This window comes from Balaenoptera acutorostrata, chromosome 6 (genome assembly GCF_949987535.1).
Source record: "Balaenoptera acutorostrata chromosome 6, mBalAcu1.1, whole genome shotgun sequence".
Taxonomy (NCBI): Eukaryota; Metazoa; Chordata; class Mammalia; order Artiodactyla; family Balaenopteridae; genus Balaenoptera; species Balaenoptera acutorostrata.
In genome coordinates this window covers 68,007,710-68,024,734 of record NC_080069.1, presented here as the reverse complement: position 1 = coordinate 68,024,734, position 17,025 = coordinate 68,007,710, and the positions used below count along the sequence as shown (strand labels likewise).

Genomic DNA, 17,025 nt, shown 5'->3' with positions numbered 1-17,025 from the left:
CTATTCTTGCCCTGAGGACATTTTCTAGTCAGGGAACATGTAGCTTTTTTTTTTTTTTTTTTTTTTTTAGTTGCTTCATTGGGCATGGAATGAGCAGACAAGGTCCAGGGCTACCCAAGGTGAAAATGGTATAATGTGATTCTACCCATAGTAAGCTGCGATTTCACAGGCTATACCCTAAGGGGAAGTATGAACCAGTACCCTAGAATTTTAGGAAAGTTTGCTTTTACAATGACAAAAAAAAAGGTTTGCTTTTACATAGGAGAAAGAAAAGATAGTTTAAAAAAACTCCCATCTTTGAATAGATGGGCAGCCATTGGGCAGCTCTTGCTCAGATTTGTAGCCTGGGTTAGCAATGGCCCAAGGAAACTCCACCCATGAAAACTGGTCTCTGATTGAGAAAGCCTCAAGGCACCCAGCAGGAACAAACAAAAATCCTCTTTGAAAGCAGCCACAAATACTTTTTTCTCACAAATCATTTTTCAAGGTTAAAAAGTGAAGACACAAAGAAACCAGACACCACGGACCATACACAGCACATATATCAGGCAGCAGAAAGGAACCTGAAAATAATTCAGACATTAGAACTATCATGACACAGATTACAAAACAACTGATACAGATTACAAAACAACTATGACTACTATGTTTCAAGAAATAAAATAATCCAGCTCCAATTAGCAGGAAACAGAGAGGACAGAGAAACATGCTGAAATGCTCCATGTATATGGAATCAACAAAATCCAGGCTGAGCGGAAACACTATAGAGTCTAAGGTCCCAGGTTCGTCAACAGAACCTTGTAAGGAATATAAAGCTTTAAACGTTTTGCCATTAAGTAGGATGTTTGGTATATGGTTTATTGCAGATACCCTTTATTAGATTAGTTTCCCTTCCATCACTGGTTTTCCATGAGCATTTATCATGAATAAGTATTTGATTTAATCATTTATTCTACAATTATTGAGACAATCATATTCTTTCCATTAGTCAATTAATACTTTGAATTCTGGTGTTAAAACAACGTGCTCAAAACGTGTTATTCTCCTTATATAAAACTAAATTTGGCTAATATTTTGCTTACCAGTTTTTGCACCTACATTCATGAGTAAACTGTAAATACCATTTTCCTTCAATTTGCTCTCCTTGTCAGGTTTTCCTATCAGGGTTATACTAACCCTCATAAAAAGTTGAAGTGTTCCCTGTTTTTGCCTTCCCTTCCCCATTTTTCTAGAAGTATTGTATTTGATTAATATGGGAATTATGGTTATAACAAACTTATGGTTACCAAAGGGGATGAGGGAGGGGATAAATTAGTTTGGGATTAACATATACACACTACTATACATAAAATAGATAAACAAGGACCTACTGTATAGCACTGGGAACTACATTCAATATCTTATAATAACCTATAATGGAAAAGAATCTTAAAAAGGATAGATATATGTGTATGTATAACTGATTCACTTTGCTGTACACCCAAAACTAACACAACATTATGAATTAACTATACTTCAATTTTTAAAAAATGGTTTTAAAAAAGAGAGAGAAAGCAGAAAAAAAAAGGGAATTATGTTTTCTTCATAATGTTTGGTTTAACTTGCCAAGAAAGCCTGGGTGGCCTGGAGTCTTCTTTGTGAGAAGGCTTTGGACTCTTCTTTCAATTTGCTTTTAAACTGTTTTCCTGCACATGGACAAAGAGGTTCCTCCCCAGGACTTTTCCATTCCGGGAAGCAGACTGTGGAGTGCTCGGGCCACAGAAGTGAAGCAAACGCACACAAGGTGTGGTCACTACGCGCCAAGGGAGAAACCGGGAAACCACTCGGGGCGCAACCGGGCCGTGACGCCCCTTGCCCCGGAAGCCACGTTCTGACGTCACCACGCGGCAGCGTCCCTGCAGGACCTCAACGGAGCCTATTGTATCACGGGACACGCATGGCTACACTCTGGTCTTAGAGCGTTGGTGCGGACTTTCGCTCGGTGCTCTATGCACCTGTTCCTCCCGCCTGCTCAAACTTCTTTCCTATTTATGAAGAGGGGGGCGTCCCCATCTCCCGGAAGCAAGGAGATGCGAGAGGACGGCGCCAGTTTAGGTGCAGCTAAAGGTAATGGAAGCTGATCCGGAGCCTGAGACCCATCAGAGGCTCACGTGACGGTCTAAGGGCTACCACTGCCTACTAAGGTTCCCCGCCACCGAGGGATCACGTGACAGATGGCCGGCTCAGCTGTCACGTGATGCCGCGTCGCGCGCGACTTTGCGCTGGAGAGTGCTAGTTCTGGACTGTGTGTCTTTGCCTCCGCGGCGGCTTTGGTCCCCTTCCTTTGCCGCATGCGCAACACACGACTGCCTCCTGCGTTGTCCCGCGAGCCACACTTCCGCCATTTCTTCCTCCCGGGTCCAGAGCTGTGTGTCCGCTTGTCTGCCCCTCTTGGGCTCTGGGGGAGAAGGTGATTGGGGAACCGGAGGTCAGGGGTGTCGGGACAAGAGGTCTTCGCCCGCATCTGCTGAGACTGTCGTGATCGCCATGCTGAGGGTTGGGGAAGAGTGCCACAGGCCAGCGGCGGTCCCAGGGATTCTGTCTTGTGTAACGTGCTCTTGAGAGAGCTGGAGTGAGGAGCGTGCGTCCTGGTGAGTCATGATGCGACCACGTCACCGTCACCTTCTCTCTCCCTTGGGACTTCCTGGGAGTGAGCCGGTGTCCTAGGAGCTTATTCTCATCCTTAGGAGAATCATCGTCTCCCTCTCCTCCGCTAAGGGGTTTCGGGCCTTACACGACTTTTTTCTGGATTTCTGACCATTAGCCTCTACATCCGCCGAGGCTTAACTCTAAGCTGACCTCCCACCGGTACTGGACCTGCGCCATGGCCCTTATGGGTATATAAAGTATAACTATAAATTGACCTGGATTTTTTAGATTTTTAGCTCCCCAGTTCAAAACATACCTTCCTTGTCCTTGATTTCCATCCCTACATCATGGTAGTAGGACTAATCCACCATTACAGTCCACCACTACCGTCTGTAGACATTTATACTGCTGGACGTGGCATCTCCCATCCGCTCCTCTTATGATATTTGACATAATATTATCTGGCTACTGTATCGAAACAAATGCTTCCAAAATCTCAAAAGTATTTTCCTCTGGTTATTAGGTGTACTGTTTATTAAAACTTTTTTTTTCTTTGTACTACCTTGGTATTACCAAACAATTCAAACCTGATCCTTACAAGAACAGTATTTTTTATTATTACTAAGAAGACTATTTTAAAGTGAAGTTGTCTCTGCACCAGACATGCAACAGCGAAATTCCTGTTTTAGCAAATAAAGATGAGGCTGTCTGATCATTTCAAATGTCATGAAAAAGTAATACTTTTAAATGCTTAAAAATAAAACAAATAGCTGCCTGTCTGTCTTTTAAGTTTAGCTTGTTGAAAACACTTTTATGAACCAGTCTAGCACATTGTGAAATGTTTTTATTGAATGAATGAATGACTCCTCTATGTCAGGTTTAAAGATAAAGTATATGATTTATCTGTCCAGTGCACATGTTGGTAGCCTTGTGTTAATGCTCTTGGTAGGTCTGCAGTTCAAAACAATGTTCTTTCACTCTGAACCATGGAATAAAGCATTCAGTGCACTTCTTATCACATTATCAGGAGTTGTTATAAATGGATCTCCTGCTTTTTCTTCATAGTTAAGCAAACTTAATTCTAAGGAATTACTCTCAAAACTTCTGCTACTAAAGGTAAGAGTTTCAGTGATTTTTAAAAATTCAATCTATTTTTAACCTGTTTGGTAAAATGTTTTATAGTCATGTGATTCAAATATTGAAATGTAAAAAAGTATATAGTGAAAAATCTGTTTCACATCCTTGCAACCTATTTGCTCTGTTCCAAATGCACCCTATCCCAAAGACAACTAGTTGGGAGGAAATACAAATACACTTATTTTCTTTCTTTTTTTGACACAAATAGTAAACTATTTTATACAATGTTCTGTATCCTGGTTTGTTTTTGTTTGTTTTTTGTTTTTTGTTTTGGCTGCTTTGGGTCTTCGTTGCTGCGTGCGTGCTTTCTCTAGTTGCGGTGAGTGGGGGCTGCTCTTCGCTGCAGTGCGCGGGCTTCTCATTGCGGTGGCTTCTCTTGTTGTGGAGCATGGGCCCTAGGCGTGCGGGCTTCAGTAGTTGTGGCATGTGGGCTCAGTAGTTGTGGTGCATGGGCTTAGTTGCTCCGTGGCATGTGGAATCTTCCCGGACCAGGGCTCGAACCCATGTCCCCTGCATTGGCAGACGGATCCTTAATCACTGCACCACCAGGGAAGTCCCTGTATCCTGCTTTTTTCATTTAAAAACATTTTTGTTTTCCATATGAGTATATAGTATTATCCTTTTTTTGTAGAGTTGTATAGTATTCCATGGTACATATATCCTATAATATTTTTTTTTTTTACCAGTTTCCTATTGATGGGCATTTGGGATCTTTCCAGTCTTCTGCCTATTATGAATAATGCTGTAATGAAAAATAAACTGTTTTGTAATTATGCAAGTGTATGATGATATAAATTTCTAGAAGTTAGTTTCTGTGTCAAAAGTTATATGCATTTGAGATGTTGATAGACAAGTGTCAAACTGCCTTCTGTAAGGATTGTACTAATTTAACTTCTGTAAGCATTATACTAATTTAACTTCTACGAGCAATGAATATATATTCCCCATAAACTCATCAACAAAATATTAGCATACTTATTTTTTTAAATAAATTTATTTATTTATTTATTTTTGGTTGCATTGAGTGTTTGTTGTTGGGTCTTCGTTGATGCACACGGGCTTTCTCTAGTTGCGGTGAGTGGGGGCTACTCTTGGTTGCAGCGTGTGGGCTTCTCATTGCGGTGGCTTCTCTTGTTGCAGAGCTTGGGCTCTAGGCATGCAGGCTTCGGTAGTTGTGGCACGCGGGCTCAGTAGTTGTGGCGCATGGGCTCAGTTGCTCCACGGCATGTGGGATCTTCCCAGACCAGGGCTTGAACCTGTGTCCCCTGCATTGGCAGGCAGATTCTCAACCACTGCACCACCAGGGAAGTCCCTAGCATATTTTTTTGTCTTTGATGATTTGATAAGATTGTCATTGTATCACATAATAGCTTTAATTTTCATTTCTGTTAGGAGATGAGCATCTTATATTTAGGAGCCATTTATATTTTCTTTTCTGGGAACATATTGCAAATCCTTGCTCGCTTTCCTATTGGTTTGTTTTATTCATTAGTTTTTAATATACATTTTACGTCATATTAAAAGGACTTGCAGCAGGGATAAATGTCAATATGGTTAGGAAAATTTGAAAGGAAAATTTTCTGCCAGGGTTAATTCATTTGCTGTGATGGAGCATATTTCACTCTGGGCTTCTGTCAGACATGGAAAAAAAAGGGGGTGGGGAGGTATTTGGCAAAAGGAAACAAACAAATGAGAGAGAAAGAGAACCTTAGTGGGTTCTAAAAATTCTAGAAGAACTGTAAAGCTTAGGGAAAAAAGATATCATTATCCTGATTTTATTTGTTTTGTTTCCCCTAGAACAAGAGAAGTTGGTAGGGAAATGGAAAGACAAAAGTTCTGATGATTTGCCCTTAATTTCACCAAGTTAAGTCAACTTCAAGAGTCCTCTTGTCAGAAAGGTAAGAACTGTATCCCCCAAATCAACACAATGTATCTAAAAGGTTCATTCTTGCTTAGACTGCTGAAAAGCATCTCTAACAAGTCAGCTAAAGTACAAATGCTTACCTATCTGGTATTTAATTCTACTGAAAATGGACACCAGAAATCCTTTCTTTTTAATAAATTAAATTAATAAGATAAATAAAACAATACAAATTGAGTACCTTTGGAAGCATTGTTAATATAAAAGGTCCAAAAATAAAGCTAAATTTCTCCAGTAACAAGCAAGTGGTTAATTATAGCTTGATACGTCATCAGTTAGAAACCTCAAGAAGAAAAAAATACTTAGAAATTTACATGATGGTGTAGGGACATATTAAGAACCCCAGAATTAGTATGAACATTATTTTAAGTTGAAGACTTTTGACAATCAACGGGTGCAGAAAGAAGCATTCTTAGAGCTTCCCTTATTTGACTAAAAGCAGAAACTTCTGGGAAATAAGGCTGCCAAAAATTCCCTCTTCATCGTGGGTCTACTCCCAGGAGAGAGACCAAGAGTAAACCACTATAAATCCCTCTCCCAGGGGTTTCATGGCCATAAAGAAGAAGGAAAGACCCTCACACCAGCATAAACAAACATTATCACAAACTTTCTTCCCCATTTGTTCTTCTAAAAACCCATTTGTCTCCACTAAAGAAACCTATTTGTTCTTCCCATAGAAGCCGGTTCTCCCCAGTCCCTTTTCCCTACTAAGTTAGGTATATAAGCCCTATTAAGTTAGGTATATAAGTTCTCCCCAGTCCCTTTTCCCTACTAAGTTAGGTATATAAGCTACCTCCTTAGTTAGCTCCAGATACATATGAATAAACCTTTTACTCTTGGTAATGGTCTTTTGTCAGTTTAATTATCAGGTCTGAATTTAATGATTTCTGAATTTAAGAGGTTGGAGGAAAAGTTTTTCCTCCCCAGCAGTGGTCAAAGGGACAGCAGTTTTTTCCGTGAGAAAAAGACAAATAAAATTGGTGGTGAGGGGAACCGCAAACATTTTCCAAAAAGAAGAAATCCAAATGGATTTCTTTGGATAAAATAAATTGTAAAAAGCCATTCAATCTCATAAATATCCAGAAAAATGCAAGTTTAAATCACCCCTCTGGTTGACAAATATTAAGAATCTGACAATAACCAACACTGGCATGTATGATGAGCAACAAAAACAAACACTGCTGGAGAAAGTGTAAATAGATGCAACAACTTTCCAAACAGTTTCATGTTGTCTAGAAAATTGAAGATCCAGATACCCTATGACCTAGCACATTCACTCCCAGCTAAACATTGAGCATCTCTCAACAATCTGTTAGAAATATAAATTTATGGGCCCCACTGCAGACCTTCTGAACCAGACTCTGCATCTTAACAAAATCCACAAGTGATACATAAGCACCTGTACTCCGGGATATATGGACGAGAATGTCCCTGAGAGCCCCAAATAGAAACAATCCTGTTATCTGTGAACATGAGAAGAGTGTGCCATATTCATACACTAGAAAGCCGTTTATCAATGAATAGGAACAAATTACAGGTAAATGCAACATGGATAAACATCACAATGTTGAGGGAAAGAGGCAAAGCACAAATAAAATACGTAGAGTGTAAATCTACGTATGTAACCCTCAATAACGGTCAAAACCAAAGTGCACTGCTAGGCATGCACACTGAGGTAATGATACTAAAAAGGAGGAGGGGGGGAAAGTAAAGCAGGAAAGTGATTCCTAAGGAAATCAGAGTGGAATTTACCTCTGGAGGAGAGAGGGTTGTGATCTTAGAAGGAGGGTGGCAGTTGTGGGGTTATTACAAAACTAGTATAGTTGTGGATAGTGTTTAAGGGGTTTTGTTTTATGATTATTTCTTTTTTTTGTTTTATGATTATTTAAATAGTGTAATGTTCTATGTAGTTTTCAGTATGTGTGTTATATTTCACATTAGATAAGTAAATGCTATAGACTCATTTCCAATTAGGAAGAAATCAGCTACGTTAACACACGCAAAACTACAGATTGAACTTCTTCCAACCAACACATAGATAGATGAGAAAAGCAAGAAGCAGAAAATAACAGCAAAGTAAATTGGTTCTGGATAGAGAAAAACCAAGGTTTCCCAGTTTCTATTCTACTAAAAATAAGGTCTTTTTTCCCCCAGTAAAGCTATCTCTATCTCTGTTGTCCATGAGGGAAGTTTAGGCACACAGCCCCAGGCCCGAGGAGTGGTTGTGCTCTGGGGGTGGAGGTGGAGGGAAGCAGGGGAGTTGCAGGAACTTGGGAGGAGGCTGTAGGCCATTCGAGGTGGAGGAGAGGTGAAGGCAAGGGAGGGAGGGCATGGCACTCAGATCAAAGAAGTGGGCTGTACCCCACAGAGCTAGCCTGCCCCTCTTCTTCCTGCCTACCTCTTCACTTTTGACCCAGAACCCCCACAGGAATAGCAGTTCTGGAGCTCTTTTTCTGGGTCAAACAGTGCGTGGAGGGAAAGGGCATTCCATATTAGAACTCATTGTCAAAGGAACATACCCCAAATTGAGCATTAAGGAGGATTTAGCCACTAGGGCACCTACACAGGAAGTTAGGTCAGGTGAAAAATCCCCAAGAAGAAAACAGTCAACTCAGGCTGAGCTTCCTGTAGCACTTAACAGTGAGGCCTGACATTCACAGAGTGGCCTTGAAGCCTGTCATTATTATGGCCTTGTTGTGGGTTGGTGCATGTATTATTTTAGTCTAGAGAAAGTTCCTTTCTATAAAAAAGTAGAATATACAAGATAATGAAGTCCCAAGTTGTTGAAAATAAGCCTCACTTGAAAGAAAAAAAAAAAAAAAAAAAAGAACAGAAATTCCTAAGGATGTGTCCAAACATTAACAGAAGATAACAGGAGCTGAGGACTCTTTTGATTCATGGTCACTTCAGAATACAACTCACTGTTAAGAAGGCTGGGTTTAAAATTACAATCAGGGCTCTAAGAAAGTAGGCAAAAGGCAGAGGGAAATGAATTTAAGATGGACTTTGAGAAAGAACTAGTGAAGAAATCTGAAAAATGTTACAAGTTTCTGAGAAGATAAAACATAAATCAGTACAATTTTCAGAAACAGAAAGGGTCATTAATTGTCTTAGTCCATTCGGGCTGCCATAACAAAATGTCACAGACTGGCTAGCTTATAAACAACAGAACTTTATTTCTCACTGTTCTGGAGGTTGGGAAGTCCAAGATCAAGGCGCCAGCATGGTTGCCTGGTTCATAGCTGTGCCTTCTTGCTATGTCCTCACATAGTTGAAGTGGTAGGCAAACCCTCTGGGGTCTCTTTTATAAGAGCATTAATCTTCCACCCTTGATGAGGGCTTTACCCTCATGACCTAAGCACCTCCCAAAGGCTCCCCATCCTAATACCATCACATTAGGCACTGGGATTTCAAAATATAAATTTGGGGGAGGGGGACATAAACATTCAGACCATAGTATTTTTTTTTAATAAGTTTATTTTATTTTATTTACTTTTGGCTGCAGTGGGTCTTCATTGCTGCACCGGACTTTCTCTGGTTGCGGCGAGCGGGGGCTACTCTTTGTTGCGGTGCACGGGCTTCTCATTGCGGTGGCTTCTCTTGTTGTGGAGCACAGGCTCTAGGCACGTGGGCTTCAGTAGTTGTGGCACACAGGCTTAGTTGCTCTGTGGCATGTGGGATCTTCCTGGACCAGGGATCGAACCCGTGTCCCCTGCATTGGTAGGCGGATTCTTAACCACTGCACCACCAGGGAAGTCCCAGACCACAGTATTAATGAAGCAAAAATCATTAAAGAGACCATCAGTGTGAGCTCTGTCAAGTGCTGGGGGAAAAAATTTAGACTTTGGAAAATAGAGCAGTTGCTATACAAAGTAGAGAACCAGGATGAGCTAGCCACATCGAGCTGAGTAAAACTGCTGAATGTACATAAGAGGTCTCCAAAAGAGAAGGACAAATCTGTTGATTACAAAGAGAATGCCACTTGATATGACTTTGTTTGTGCTGTGGTACCAAAAGTGTGCCTGCCAGAAATTGTACCTTACTCTGACATTTATGTCGCTGTCTTATTTCCCCTATGACTGCAGTGGTCTGAAGGGTAGAGGGTTGACCTTATCCAAATATACTTTCTCATCTCCCACCCTCAGCACCAAGCTGATGTAAGTACCAAGTTGTACACTGTAAATACTTAATAAATACTTTAAGGCATGAATGAAAGAAAAATAGGCAAAGAGTAGAGAGGTTTTTTTTTTTAAAAAAAGAAAAAGAACAAGCTAAAAAAACTTACTTGCTGTTATAAAGAACAACATAATGAGTTCTTGAGAATTGATTCAAGAAGATTCCCTACTCCCCCTGCTCCACCCTCTCAATCACCACAAAGATGAAATCACTTTGTGTTTATTATTTTAAAAGGAAAATAAAATATAATAGAGGGAAAGGCTTGCAGGTTAGTTTTTTGTTGGGTTTCTCTCTCTTTTTTTTTTTTTTTTTGAAATTCACGTTCTTTTTATTTATTTATTTATTTATTTATGACTGTTTTGAGTCTTTCGTTTCTGTGCGAGGGCTCTCTCCAGTTGCGGAGAGTGGGGACCACTCTTCATCGCGGTGCGCGGGCCTCTCACCGCGGCGGACTCTCTTGCTGCGGAGCACAGGCTCCAGACGCACAGGCTCAGTAATTGTGGCTCACGGGCCCAGTTGCTCCGCGGCATGTGGGATCTTCCCAGACCGGGGCTCGAACTCGTGTCCCCTGCATTGGCAGGCAGACTCTCAACCACTGCGCCACCAGGGAAGCCCGGGTTTCTCTTTTTTTAATTTAATCTTCTCTCTCTAGCAGCCTCTACAGATGCTTTCTTTTCTAGGTTAGTAACTATTGTCCTGATGGAGGCAAGTGGGAGGGTCCCTGGGGAAGCGGGATCCACTGGGTAAGAAAGACACTCGGAAAAGACTTGGCTTGGGTTTTGTCAGGAGGGGAAAACAAAAGTGGGCCATTGACCCAGACAATCTTGTCTGAAAGCTGCCATCTAGTGTTCATTTCTGAGAATATGCCCTGACATACTAATCCTGTGGTTCTCTATCTGAAGGACAGTTTTTATTGATGTTTTATCATTATGCACCAGATTTTAAGATAATTTGGTTACCAAAAGAAATACAATACGAAAAGAATTGTGTTTCTCATCTGTTTAACTGCATACATGTAATACTGCCAAAACAAAACTTTGGATAAATATTTCTAAAAGAAACGATCCCATACTGAACTGATGTAATAGCAATTAAAAAATAAAAATAATATGCAGGTTATCTTCTCCATCCTATTGTTAGTAATTGTTACCAGTAGTTTTTATTGCAGAGAGGGCAAGGAGAGAAGAACCATTTATTGTGTATCATCAGTGTGCCCGACTCTACAAACATTGTCTCATGTAAGTCTTAAAACAGTCCTCTGGGTACTTTCCCCCTCACCTTTATTGAGGTATAATTAACAATTAAAACTTGAGTTAAGGGGAATTCCCTGGCAGTCCAGTGGTTAGGACTCTGCACTTTCACTGCCAAGGCCCCGGGTTCGATCCCTGGTCCGGGAACTAAGATCCCACAAGCCACACAGCGCAGCCAAAACAAAAAACAAAACTTGAGTTAAGTTTTTCTAACACCATTTTACAGATGAGAAATTGAGGTGAAGTAACTGGGCTTTATATCAAAGAGCAAGCTGGGTAAAGAACCCACATATGTGATACTCACAGGCCATGCACTTTCATCTAAAGCACAGTGCCCAGTAAACATTTTGAAATTCAGGGGAAGGCTTGCAACTCCACGTTTACTGCTTTCATAAACTGTTAAAGGCCTAATCAACTTCGTTTGGAAATCACTGCATGAAAGGGAAACCCAAACCTCCACATTGGTCTGCAGGGCCACTTCCTTAAAACAAATTGTACTCTTGAGACCTGAACCAAAATACTCAAAATTCTAAGTTAAAAACACTAGGGTGGGTAATTCCCTGGCGGTCCAGTGGTTGAGACTCGGTGCTTTCACTGCTGAGGGCCCGGGTTTGATCCCTGGTCAGGGAACAAAGATCCCACAAGCTGTGCGGTGTGGCCAAATAAATTAATAAATAAATAACAGTGCAGAGTAATGATTTAAAAAAAAAAAAACAACCAGGGACTTCCCTGGCGGTCCAGTGGTTAAGACTCCATCTTCCCATGCAGGGGGTGCAGGCTCAATCCCTGGTTGGGGAGCTAAGATCCCACATGCCTCGTGGCCAAAAAACCAAAACATAAAACAGAAGCAATATTGTAACAAATTCAATAAAAACTTTAAAAATGGTCCACATCAAAAAAAAAAAAAAAAGAACCTTGGGACTTACCTGGTGGTGCAGTGGTTAAGAATCCACCTGCCAGGACAGGAATAAAGATGCAGACTAGAGAATGGACTTGAGGACACGGGGAGAGGGAAGGATAAGCTGGGACGAAGTGAGAGAGTAGTATTGACATATATACACTACCAAATGTAAAATAGATAGCTAGTGGGAAGCAGCCACATAGCACAGGGAGATCAGCTCCGTGCTTTGTGACCACCTAGAGGGGTGGGCTAGGGAGGGTGGGAGGGAGACGCCAGAGGGAGGGAATATGGGGATATATGTATACATATAGCTGATTCACTTTGTTATACAGCAGAAACTAACACAACATTGTAAAGCAATTATACTCCAGTAAAGATGTTAAAAAAAAAAAAGAATCCACCTGCCAATGCAGGGGACACGGGTTCGATCCCTGGTCTGGGAAAATCCCACATGCCACAGAGCAACTAAGCCCGTGTGCCACAACTACTGAGCCTGTGCTCTAGAGCTTGAGTGCCACAGCTACTGAAGCCCGCGTGCCTAGAGCCTGTGCTCCACAACAAGAGAAGCCGCCGCAATGAGAAGCCCATGCACCGCAATGGAGAGTAGACCCCGCTCGCCGCAACTAGAGAAAGCCCGCATGCAGCAAAGACCCAATGCAGCCAAAAATTAATTTTTTTAAATCTCAAAAAAAAAAAACCACTAGGGTAGTTTTATTCTTGAGTTTTACTAGAGCAAATTCTTAAAATATATGAGGTATTTTAGTTACACTCTAACTTTACTACGTTTCAACTGAAACTTCATGTTTTACATTACATTTATTTAAACTTTTAGCTATTCCATATTATATCAGGAATCCAAATTCTTGCATGGAATCAATCAAATAAGCTATGCCCTCAACTCCCAATTTTGTGTATAAATCGTATTCATCACAATAGAGAAACACGCACAGTTAATTTTTTTTTTTTTTTAAATAACCGGTAATTTTTTTTTTTTAATTTTTATTTATTTATTTATTTATTTTTGGCTGTGTTGGGTCTTCGTTTCTGTGTGAGGGCTTTCTCTAGTTGTGGCGAGCGGGGGCCACTCTTCATCGCAGTGCGCGGGCCTCTCACTGTCGCGGCCTCTCTAGTTGCAGAGCACAAGCTCCAGACGCGCAGGCTCAGTAGTTGTGGCACACGGGCTTAGTTGCTCCGCGGCATGTGGGATCTTCCTAGACCAGGGCCCGAACCCATGTCCCCTGCATTGGCAGGCAGATTCTCAACCACTGAGCCACCAGGGAAGCCCTAATTTTTTAAATTAAGGCAAAATATTAAATTTCCTTGGTTCAGGGACTTCCCTGGTGGCTAAGACTCCAAGCTCCCAATGCAGGGGCCCTGGGTTCGATCCTTGGTCAGGGAACTAGATTCCACATGCCGCAACTAAGAGTTCGCATGCTGCAACTAAAGATCCTGCAGGCCGCAATGAAGATCCCACGTGCCACAATTAAGACCCGGCACAGCCAAATAAATAATTAAATATATTTTTTAAATACTTTACAAAAAAATTTCCTTGTTAATGTATTTAATCACCTTTTGAAGTTTGACAAGTATTTTAACACAAAATTCCCTAGCTTGGAATAAATATTTTAGAGCACCAATATGATTCATTAATGAAACATTTATCAGAGAAAAGAGGACTCATTGATTTGACACCCATCTGTCTAGATCCTGAGCTTTTGTTCTTAGGCAAGATTATTTTTCTTTGCTCCTGACAACAATTCTATAAAGTTTGTAATAATTGTGTGATATTCAGGCAAACTAGTGTTGCAAATAACCCTAAATTTTAGGGGGCTCAACACCATAAAGTTTTATTTATTGTTCACATTATAGTCTAACATGGATCGGTGGGGTCTTGCTCCATGCATTTACTCAAGGAACCTGGCTTCTGCCTAGTGCGTCTACCACCTTCAAGGCAGGTAAGATCTTTTTTTTTTAATTAATTAATTAATTTATTTATTTATAGCTGCGTTGGGTCTTTGTTGCTGCGCGCGGGCTTTCTCTAGTTGCGGCGAGCAGGGGCTACTCTTCGTTGCAGTGCGTGGGCTTCTCATTGCGGTGGCTTCTCTTGTGGAGCACGAGCTCTAGGCACGTGGGCTTCAGTAGTTGTGGCACGTGGGCTCAGTAGTTGTGGCTCGCAGGCTCTAGAGCGCAGGCTCAGTAGTTGTGGCACACAGGCCTAGTTGCTCCGCGGCCTGTGGGATCCTCCCGGACCAGGGCTCAAACCTATGTCCCTTGCATTGGCAGGCGGATTCCTAACCACTGTGCCACCAGGGAAGTCCCCACACATTTATTTTTAATTTAAAAAGCTATAATACATTTGTAGCATTCCACATGCTTTTTTAGAGGGGAAAATTATATTATGTACTTTACATGTTAAAACAGAGGTGCTTTCAGTTACATGTGTTTAAATTTTAGTATTTATTAAGTGCCTCCAGCTAAACTAAGATTCTTTATTTCAAATTCTGCGATCCCTGGCCTTTAATTTAGGCTTCCTTTGAATAGTGTGAAATTACACTATTATATTTCCCATTACTGAAAAGTTAGAAAGGAGTTAAATTCATTAAAATATATGTGTGGAGAAGTCTTAGGTCCATTTAATACGAAGATATGTCTTCCTTTGGAGCACATATCTTCTTTTGGCAATTAGCTGGGTACTCTAAATGCATCCTTTCTATGGTATGCCCTCTTAAAGGCTATAGGCTTTTGGTGATAATGCATCAAGTAATTAGTCATATATGTAGACAATTTAGTAGAAGATTCCTGTCATCAAATAGTTCCTGACATCCCCAGAAGAAGGAAACGTGGAGGCTTGTGAGTCAGAACAGGGTGACTTTAACAGCAGCATAAGGGAGTTGCTGAGGTTAATTCGGGCTTTCTTTTTTTTCCAATGGCCATGTTTTTACCGTGGTTACATTTGTACTCCATGGTCTGTTGAAAGGATGTGGCCTGCTTAGGGCTTTCATAGGTACCCAACAAGGCAGTATTTACTCTTTGACCTGGGCAAGAGGACCCTGCACTGTAGTGGCCACCACATATCATAAACATGCTAAACTGCTAAGGCCTATAGGGGAGGGAAAGATTTTCTTTTCCTTCTAGCCATCTTAGGTTCTCTGGCTGGGGCCCTGTATTTAGACTGACAAGACAGACTAAGAGAAAAACAAAGAATTTATTAACGTAGGCTTCCCTGGTGGCGCAGTGGTTAAGAATCCACCTGCCAATGCAGGGGACACGGGTTCGAGCCCTGGTCTGGGAAGATTCCACATGCCGCGGAGCAACTACGCCCGTGAGCCACAACTACTGAGCCTGCGCTCTAGAGCCCGTGAACCACAACTACTGGAGCCCGTGCCTAGAGCCCGTGCTCCACAACAAGAGAAGCCACCGCAGTGAGAAGCCGGCGCTCCACAACGAAGAATAGCCCCCGCTGGCTGCAACTAGAAAAAGCCCGTGTGTAGCAACGGAGACCCAATGCAGCCATAAATAAATAAATAATAAATTTATTTTAAAAAAAGTTTATTAATGTATGCATCACGCAAACACATGGGAGCAACTCGGAGATGAGTAACTCAAAAGAGTGGTTAGAACTCGGCCTATATAGCATCTCAAAAAAAGAACAATAAATTTTTAGATAAATGACAAGGCAAAGGGAAAGACTTTTGAGTTTCTAGGGCAGCAAATTGTGGGAAGGCAAATATATGGGGGAAGTAATGGAAGGTAAGATGTGTTATGGAGATTCCTCTGGTGCTGTCTCTGGGCTGAAAAAGGCATCTAGAGTTGTCTCCAGTAATTAACTTTTGTCCTTCCTGGTAGAGAGAAGAGGGGGAACATGTTAATGAATTTACGCCCTGCTTTTAGGCAAATAGGGGGAGGGCAGAAAGCTTTCCTTATATCTGCTTTTTCTCAATTGTCTTCAGCAAAAAATAATCCTGATGCCAAAGTGGCATATTTTGGGGTGGTATGTTCTGCTACCCTTCACGCCCCAGGAGATAAACACCCCAGCATATCTCTAGCTGTGTGTCCTCAAAAGAAAATGACATTGGGTCCAAATGCTAAGAAGCCTCCTCGGTTGCGCATGGCCAACGTCATAGATGGATGTTGCTTCAGAGACTGGAAAGGTTTTGAGTAGCAGAAGCACTTAAGTAGGAGAACGTAACAAATTACTTTGTCAAATCCTTTCAGATAGCATTAATGCAAGGGATTCTTACATAGCACAGTTACGTAACAGTGTGGAGAATTGATTTCTTGCTTCTCTTTATATTTCAATGAGTGGTTCCAGAATTACTCAGGAATTAGGTTATTAGCACAGTATCTGCAACAGCTGTGGCTGAGAAACACTTAAGAATATTAAACAATTCATATTATCTTTAAAGTCCTTTGTATGAATGTCAAGACCTAATATACGCAAAATATGATGCTGACTACTAACACTGGCAACTGGATGGACTGTGAACACTAAAATCATATTAGTTTTATTTTTATAACAATATTTAGTAAGATTTAATTACATTTGCCAAAAATTAAGATTGTCTAACTCTGAATAATTTTGACTTAAAATCTTTATATTTTTTAATTATAACATATTTTGCCTTTTAATTTTGGAAGATAATTCGGAAAACTTTAGAAGAAAAATAACTTCTTAAAAATGTGTGAAAATAATTTTAAAAATGTTTACAGTAATTTAATTTACACTTGGGGAAAATATATTAAAATCTATACACTTAGAACACAATTACATTTTACATTTTTAGTCATTTAGGTCAGGGGTTGGCAAGCTTTTTCTGCCAAGCTCTAGACAATAAATAGTATTTTAAACTTTGTGGGTCAGTCTCTAGGACAACTACTCTACTCTGCTGTTATAGCTCAAAACAAGCCACAAACAATACATAAATAAACGGACATAGCTATATTGAAATGAAACTTTATTTACAAAAAGTTGGTAAACCAGATTTGGCCCGTGGCTGTAGTTAACTGACCCC

At 40.8% G+C, this 17,025-nt stretch overlaps 1 long non-coding RNA gene across 1 annotated transcript; it reads left to right on the top strand.

The window, feature by feature from the left end:
* Nucleotides 1–1,905: 1,905 nt before the first annotated feature.
* Nucleotides 1,906–13,966, top strand: LOC103005748 (uncharacterized). Its single transcript, XR_451316.2, has 3 exons — nt 1,906–3,744; nt 5,563–5,663; nt 13,883–13,966. It is a non-coding gene; the product is annotated as an uncharacterized LOC103005748 (long non-coding RNA).
* The last annotated feature ends 3,059 nt before the right edge of the window (nt 13,967–17,025 follow it).